The 6,594-nt window shown below is 43.5% G+C and overlaps 1 protein-coding gene across 2 annotated transcripts in view; it reads left to right on the top strand.

Moving 5' to 3' along the window:
* The first annotated feature begins 3,278 nt into the window (after window positions 1-3,278).
* Window positions 3,279-6,594, top strand: part of ADCY10 (adenylate cyclase 10) — a 71,117-nt gene continuing 67,801 nt past the window's right edge. For both annotated transcript variants that reach the window (XR_007123094.1, XM_047705152.1), the window contains exon 1: window positions 3,279-3,809. The gene's annotated coding sequence lies outside the window, so the exon portion shown is untranslated. The remainder of the gene's footprint in view (window positions 3,810-6,594) is intronic.

Here is a 6,594-nt window from a genome sequence, read left to right as displayed (position 1 = left end):
AAATTTGGCAATTAGTGAAAACCTTGCACTTTGCCACTTACCCCTTCTCTTTAGTCTTTGAGGAGGAAGTTTTAGAGAATTTGACGTAGGCAAAAGTGAAGAGGTCCTGAAGAGCCCAGTTACTGCCGCTTTCCTTGTAGAAACCATGCTGTTAATCTGGCGTGTGTGAGCACGTGTGTGTGTTTCCTAGGGTTAAGCCTTGAGAAAATATCTATTATGAAATAAGACAGAGACACAAAAAAGTTTATTGGGGCACCTGGGTGACTCAGTCAGTTAAGCGACTTAAGCCTTTGGCTCAGGTCTTGATCCCCGGGGTCCTGAGATCGAGCCCCACATCCAGCTCCCAGCTTAAAGCACCTGCTTCTCCCTCTCCCTTTGCCTGCTTCTCTGCTTGTGCTCTCTCTGTATCTCTCTGTCAAATAAATAAAAATCTTTTTAAAAAAAGGCAGAGGATGCTTGTGCTTAGAAAAAAGTTTATTTTTTTAAAGTTTATTAAAATGTATATGTTGAACTGATGTTTCCCTTCCTTTTCATTAAAAACTGCTCTTTCCTATATGGGTTCTCCAAAGCCCCACTTGTCAGTCAAATTAATTGTAGCATTTATTTTTTTTTAAAAGATTTTATTCATCCATTTGACAGAGATCACAAGCAGGCAGAGAGGCAGGCAGAGAGAGAGAGGGGGAAGCAGGCTCCCTGCTGAGCAGAGAGCCCGATGCGGGGCTCGATCCCAGGACCCCAGGATCATGACCTGAGCTGAAGGCAGAGGCTTAACCCACTGAGCCACCCAGGTGCCCCTAATTGTAGCATTTAGATGCAATCACAGTTCTCTTCCTTTCGATTGTCAGAAGTTCCATTGACACACCACCAGCCCATGCTTTCTTTATGTCCCAGAACTCTCATCCATCCCATTATTGAATCTTAAAAATTAAATGACTCTAGTAAGTATCCAATCAAAAATTCTTACCACTTGAAACATACAGTCCACTGACCAGTCTCACAACTACTCCCAAAAACTGAAAAAGAATTTATATACCTGAAGTCCTTACTACCAATGTATGTACTAAAGTCCGTAAAAGTATTTTTCACAGTGGTACAAATCACTTGATCAGTTGAGGTGATTTCTATGTCAAAATTTCTAACCCGTCCTTCTGGAAGCTTTCATTAATTAAGTACTGGGTGCCAGGTTTAATAGGCCTGGGTTTCAGCTCAACTCTGCTACATATTACCTGGGAAGCCTTATTAACCTTTGTCTCTGGGCTTCAGTATTTTCAAGAGTAAAATGGGGATATGAGAATACTTGATAGGATTGTTGTAAAAATTAATTGAAATAATGTTTTAACTCAAGACCTGGTTGATGATTGCTGTAAAATTAAATAAACGTAGGAAGTCTCAGAAAGTGTTAAGCTTATTAATTGAAGGTAGACCCAAAAGGTACTTTCTTGAACCAAAGTATACCTGCTAAAAGGGTATACTGTGTTAACCTGTTTGCAAACCTTCTGGAGTAGTAACTGTTGGAACTCTTGAGGCTTCCACAGGTTAAAGCAGAAAACAAGCCGCTTGGGGTGAGGGTCCAAAGGCCGGCTGCAGGGTGTTCAATAGGAGATCGACTCTTTAAAAAAGAAATTTCTTTAACCTGATCTTTTTTGTCGTTTGACATTCACTTCAAAGAAACATTGATCCAAAGTGCATCAATGCATTTCTCCATAGTAAACAGGTTGTCTTTTTTTTTTTTTCAAGTTGTCAAATGACGGTGAAGGGTTGAATCTTAACAAGGATTGACCTCAAAGCCCGGGTTCCTCTCCATAAAGCAAAACTGTTTCTACTGGAGCTTGTTTATGTAATGAAGCAAATAGAAAGCACTGGTATTAAAATGGGCTTTCTCCCTAAGGGGTCTGTTTAATTATATGAGGTATGATTCTAATTATATTAAGACAGGTTTCCACAACTAACATCAGAAAATTTTCTTGACAAAATATAATTAAATGGATCTTTTCCTCCCTTAAGACAACTGTGTTTTGTAACTGGACTTTGCTTGAGAATGACTACTTGCTTTTCCAGTTCAACTCTTTTAAATTCAAGTTTTAACTAAGTGTCACTTAAATGTTTGTTGTAGTGACATACATAAGAACAACTAGAAAATCAAAACAGGATTTAAGCTGTTAGAAAGTATGCAACCCTCTTGAAACAATTTGCCATTGTCACTTTGGACTGAGAAACCCAAATCCAGTGCCACGTTGGATTGCAAGTTACCTTTGGTGTGAATTTGATTAGAAATGCACTTGACCAGTCAAAAAGACAGGAATGTGGGGCGCCTGGGTGGCTCAGTGGTTAAGCCTCTGCCTTCGGCTCAGGTCATGATCTCAGGGTCCTGGGATTGAGTCCCGCATCGGGCTCTCTGCTCAGCAGGGGGCCTGCTTGCCCCTACCCCTCTGCCTGCCTCTCTGCCTACTTGTGATCTCTGTCAAGTAAATAAATGAAATCTTTAAAAAAAAAAAAAAAAAGACAGGAATGTAATTCTTTTTTTTATTTTTATTTATTTTTTTAATTTCTTTTCAGTGTTCCAGAATTCATTGTTTATGCACCACACCCAGTGCTCCATGCAATACGTGCCCTCCGTAATACCCACCACCGGGCTCACCCAACCCTCACCCTCTTCCCCTCCAAAACCCTCAGTTTGTTTCTCAGAGTCCACAGTCTCTCATGGTTCGTCTCCCCCCTCCGATTTCCCCCAACTCCCTTCTCCTCTCCATCTCCCCGTGTCCTCCCTGTTACTCCTTATGCTCCACAAATAAGTAAAACCATATGATAATTGACTCTCTCTGCTTGACTCATTTCACTCAGCATAATCTCCTCCAGTCCCGTCCATGTTGCTACAAAAGTTGGGAATTCATCCTTTCTGATGAAGACATAGTACTCCATAGTGTATATGGACCACATCTTCCTTATCCATTCGTCCGTTGAAGGGCGTCTTGGCTCTTTCCACAGTTTGGTGATTGTGGATATTGCTTCTATGTACATTGGGGCACAGATGGCCCTTCTTTTCACTACATCTGTATCTTTGGGGTAAATACCCAGTAGTGCAGTGGCAGGGTCATAGGGAAGCTCTATTTTTAATTTCTTGAGGAATCTCTACACTGTTCTCCAAAGTGGCTGCACCAACTTCCATTCCCCACCAACAGTGTAAGAGGGTTCCCCTTTCTCCACATCCTCTCCAACACACATTGTTTACTGTCTTGTTAATTTTGGCCCGGGAATGTAATTCTTCAAACAAAAATTTACCTCACAAAAATTCCTAAAGTTCTGAATGCAGAGTTGATAAATTTCATAGTCCTGATAAAAGCCATAATCATTATTGATCAAAATGTGTGTTTGCTTATTCAGGAGATACGTGGCTTTATGATATCCTACTATTGCCTAATTTTAGCCACCCTCTACGAGGTCAGAGAGTTATGAAAACTACTTTGGGGTCATGTCCATCTCCCCAATCCTTGCCTCACATGTCCAGATGGAGAACCTGAACCAACCAGTCCATGTAGGAGATAGGCCACTGGGACTGGTGGGGGAGGGGAGGGCAGTGCCAGCCAATCAGAATTATGGTCAGTGTGCATGAAACAATGAGCTTCTGAGGAGGGTGTGGCCTGGAAAACGGCTTTTAGACAAAACTGTCATTTTATGGGCCATACACAGACATGGCACTTCTGCTGTCTTCAGAATAATGTCACCCAGGTCTCTTTCTGTTTTCTGCACTCCTGAAAGAGCCAGTACCTGATCTAGGCTCTGGCCTTCCCCCTGCCTTGAAGAAAGAGGAGGTATGTGGAGTCTCAGTAGGAAGAGCGGCTGCACAGGTGGAGGTAAGATCAGCCCACTGGGGAGAAGCCAGCCGGCTGCTGGCGTTAGAGGCAAGTGGGAGTCCTTGGCTAGGAACCCTAGATAGATAGACAGATGTAAATCTCTCTGTGTCAGTCTTTGAAGTGAGGTTAGAAACTTGAAATCTTAAATGTTGCCTCATCTTACGTATCTTGGATGCTCTATTTTTCTGGCTTGCCATCTTCATTTACCTCTGTCCCCAACTTCTCCCATGATAGCCTCCTTTTTATTGGTCCTCCAATAGCAAAGGCGTACCGTGTGAGGCGGGGTGGTAGGAAACAAGGCCATGTAGAATATGGTATCTAAAACAGGAGTTTACAACTCATAGGAAGACAGCAGACCAATAGATAAGTAAGGATATTTAAGTAGAAAATAAGGCACATCCATTTACAGATACTAAATGTCCTTATAACTCAGAGGAAAAGTTGCCTTGGTTCGAGTGGTCTGCAGGCTTTCCTGACATGACATTACCCCTTTAAATTCAGAGTATCTCCTCTTTGGGCTCTTGTAAAGCCTGATTTTACATGGTAACAACAGGATGAAAGCTGAAATCCGTTAGAAGTTTCTAGAAGAGATACTTAGAGAAACCATAATGGATCTAACTGATCTTGAATTTCATTTTCTTTTTTTTTTTTTAAGATTTTATTTATTTATTTGACAGACAGAGATCACAAGTAGGCAGAGAGGCAGGCAGAGAGAGAGGAAGGGAAGCAGGCTTCTCGCTGAGCAGAGAGCCCGACGCGGGACTGGATCCTAGGACCCTGAGATCACGACCTGAGCCGAAGGCAGCGGCCCAACCCACTGAGCCACCCAGGCGCCCTTGAATTTCATTTTCATTTTTGGATACTGCTGAGGTTTAAGTAGAATGAAACCACACACTCCTTCCTTCTTTCAGGAAACTCTTTCTTGGTCTGCCTTTGGGGTCTCATCTGCCTGCTGGCTCTTTCAGTTTTCCCGATAGCCTCAGTCCTCAGGACTTTCGGGCACGCTTTCTTCTTGACTGTGACTGAGTTGGTAAATGATGGATGACTGTGCTATCCACATGCGCTGGGAGTACTCGGAAGCTAGCCACATACTTTCTCTAGGGCCTAAGTACCCCCAAGGTGTCATAAAACATATACAAGTGGGTTGTAGCAAGGTTGGGCAGAAAGAAGGACATGGATGTTCAGATCCCACCAACCTGGGCTTCCAGCTGTGTGGCCTAAGGCAGATTAATCTCTTTGAACCTCAGTTTCTCTTGTCTATGGAATGGGGCTGGGGCCTGCATCACAGTGCTGTTTTGAGGCAACCTGTGTAGAATGCTGCACATAAAGAGGTCTTAATTAATTGAAATGTATGTGTCACAGGTAAATATTCATCTACTCTTCTAAAATAGAAAGTTTCTATTGCCATTTTATGAGGGTTCCTAAGACAAACTCAGGTCTTCATTTTAGATGTCTGTGCCTCTTCAGCTCATGGACAAATCATTTTTTCCTTCTTTCTTTTTTTTTTTTTTTAAGATTTTGTTTATTTGACAGAGAGAGAGAGACAGCGAGAGAGAGAACACACAATCTGGGGGAGTGGGGGAGGGAGAACAGGCTTCCCACCAAGCAGGGAGTCTGATGTGGGGCTCGATCCCAGGACCCGGGCATCATGACTGGAGCCAAAGGCAGATGCCCAACGACTGAGCCACTCAGGCGCCCTGACAAATCATTTTATTACTCTAGATTCCCTCATATATTTGTCATCTTAGTGGCCAAATGCATCTGCTTTCCTTGCCTAGTAGTCATAAACTTAAAAAAAAAAACAAAAAACAAAAAACAAAAAACGACTGAAGTGCCTGGGTGGCTCAGTGAGTTAAGCCTCTGCCTTCAGCTCAGGTCATGATCTCAGGGTCTTGGGATCGAGTCCCACCCACATCGGTCTCCCTGCCTGCCTCTCTGCCTACTTGTGATCTCTCTCTCTGTCAAATAAATAAATAAAATCTTTTTTTAAAAAACTGTCTAAGTTCTCAGATCACCTTATTTAAAACAATGGAATCTTAGCTATCATCTTTCCATTAAATGTAAGAATCACTACAACCTTGCGGGCAAGACAGCTATGCCCTTCCAGAGGAAAGCTAGTGCTTCCTACACTGCCTAGTTGGGGAGTTTACATTGTTAAGTTTGCTGTCCAGTGATTGCCAGCATTGATCCTAGTTCCTCCTTTTGGAGCAACAAAAAATAAATCTAACCCACTTTCCACACGGTGTTCAAACCAAAGCAAGGCAGCCTGCACTGCGTACTTGCGGAGGGTGTGGTATTGGCCAGAACCGACAGGCTGGGGCAGGTTGCTGAAGAAGATGGAACGCTTGGAATATATTTATATTTAAAAATTATGCAGCGTTCATTTAAGATTTAAGCTTAGCTGGATGTCCTGTATCTTGTGCTCACTCTGGTGGTCTTGCAAATGGTAGCCAAAGAGAAAACAGTTGAGCAGTCTGTGAGCAGCAGCCGCAGAGGGAACGGAGCGCCAGCCCCCTCGCTTCTCTTCAAGCCTCCCTCGGTGCTGTGGCTGCTCCGCACACCCTGCCACCCTCTCGGAGCATCGTGCCTGCAGCGGCCGTGCTGTCAGGGCCACCCGTGCTTTGACAAACGGACCCTCTGCTGAGCAAACGACTCCAGCCTTCACTCCTCAACCCTCTTGTGAACTTCGTTCTCGCTCGGCCACACTCAGTCCCTGCATGAGGGCGAAAGCCGAGGGATTAGT

This window comes from Lutra lutra, chromosome 15, assembly GCF_902655055.1.
Source record: "Lutra lutra chromosome 15, mLutLut1.2, whole genome shotgun sequence".
Taxonomy (NCBI): Eukaryota; Metazoa; Chordata; class Mammalia; order Carnivora; family Mustelidae; genus Lutra; species Lutra lutra.
The sequence above is the reverse complement of the archived record's forward strand: the minus strand, read 5'-3'. Positions and strand labels throughout refer to the sequence as shown.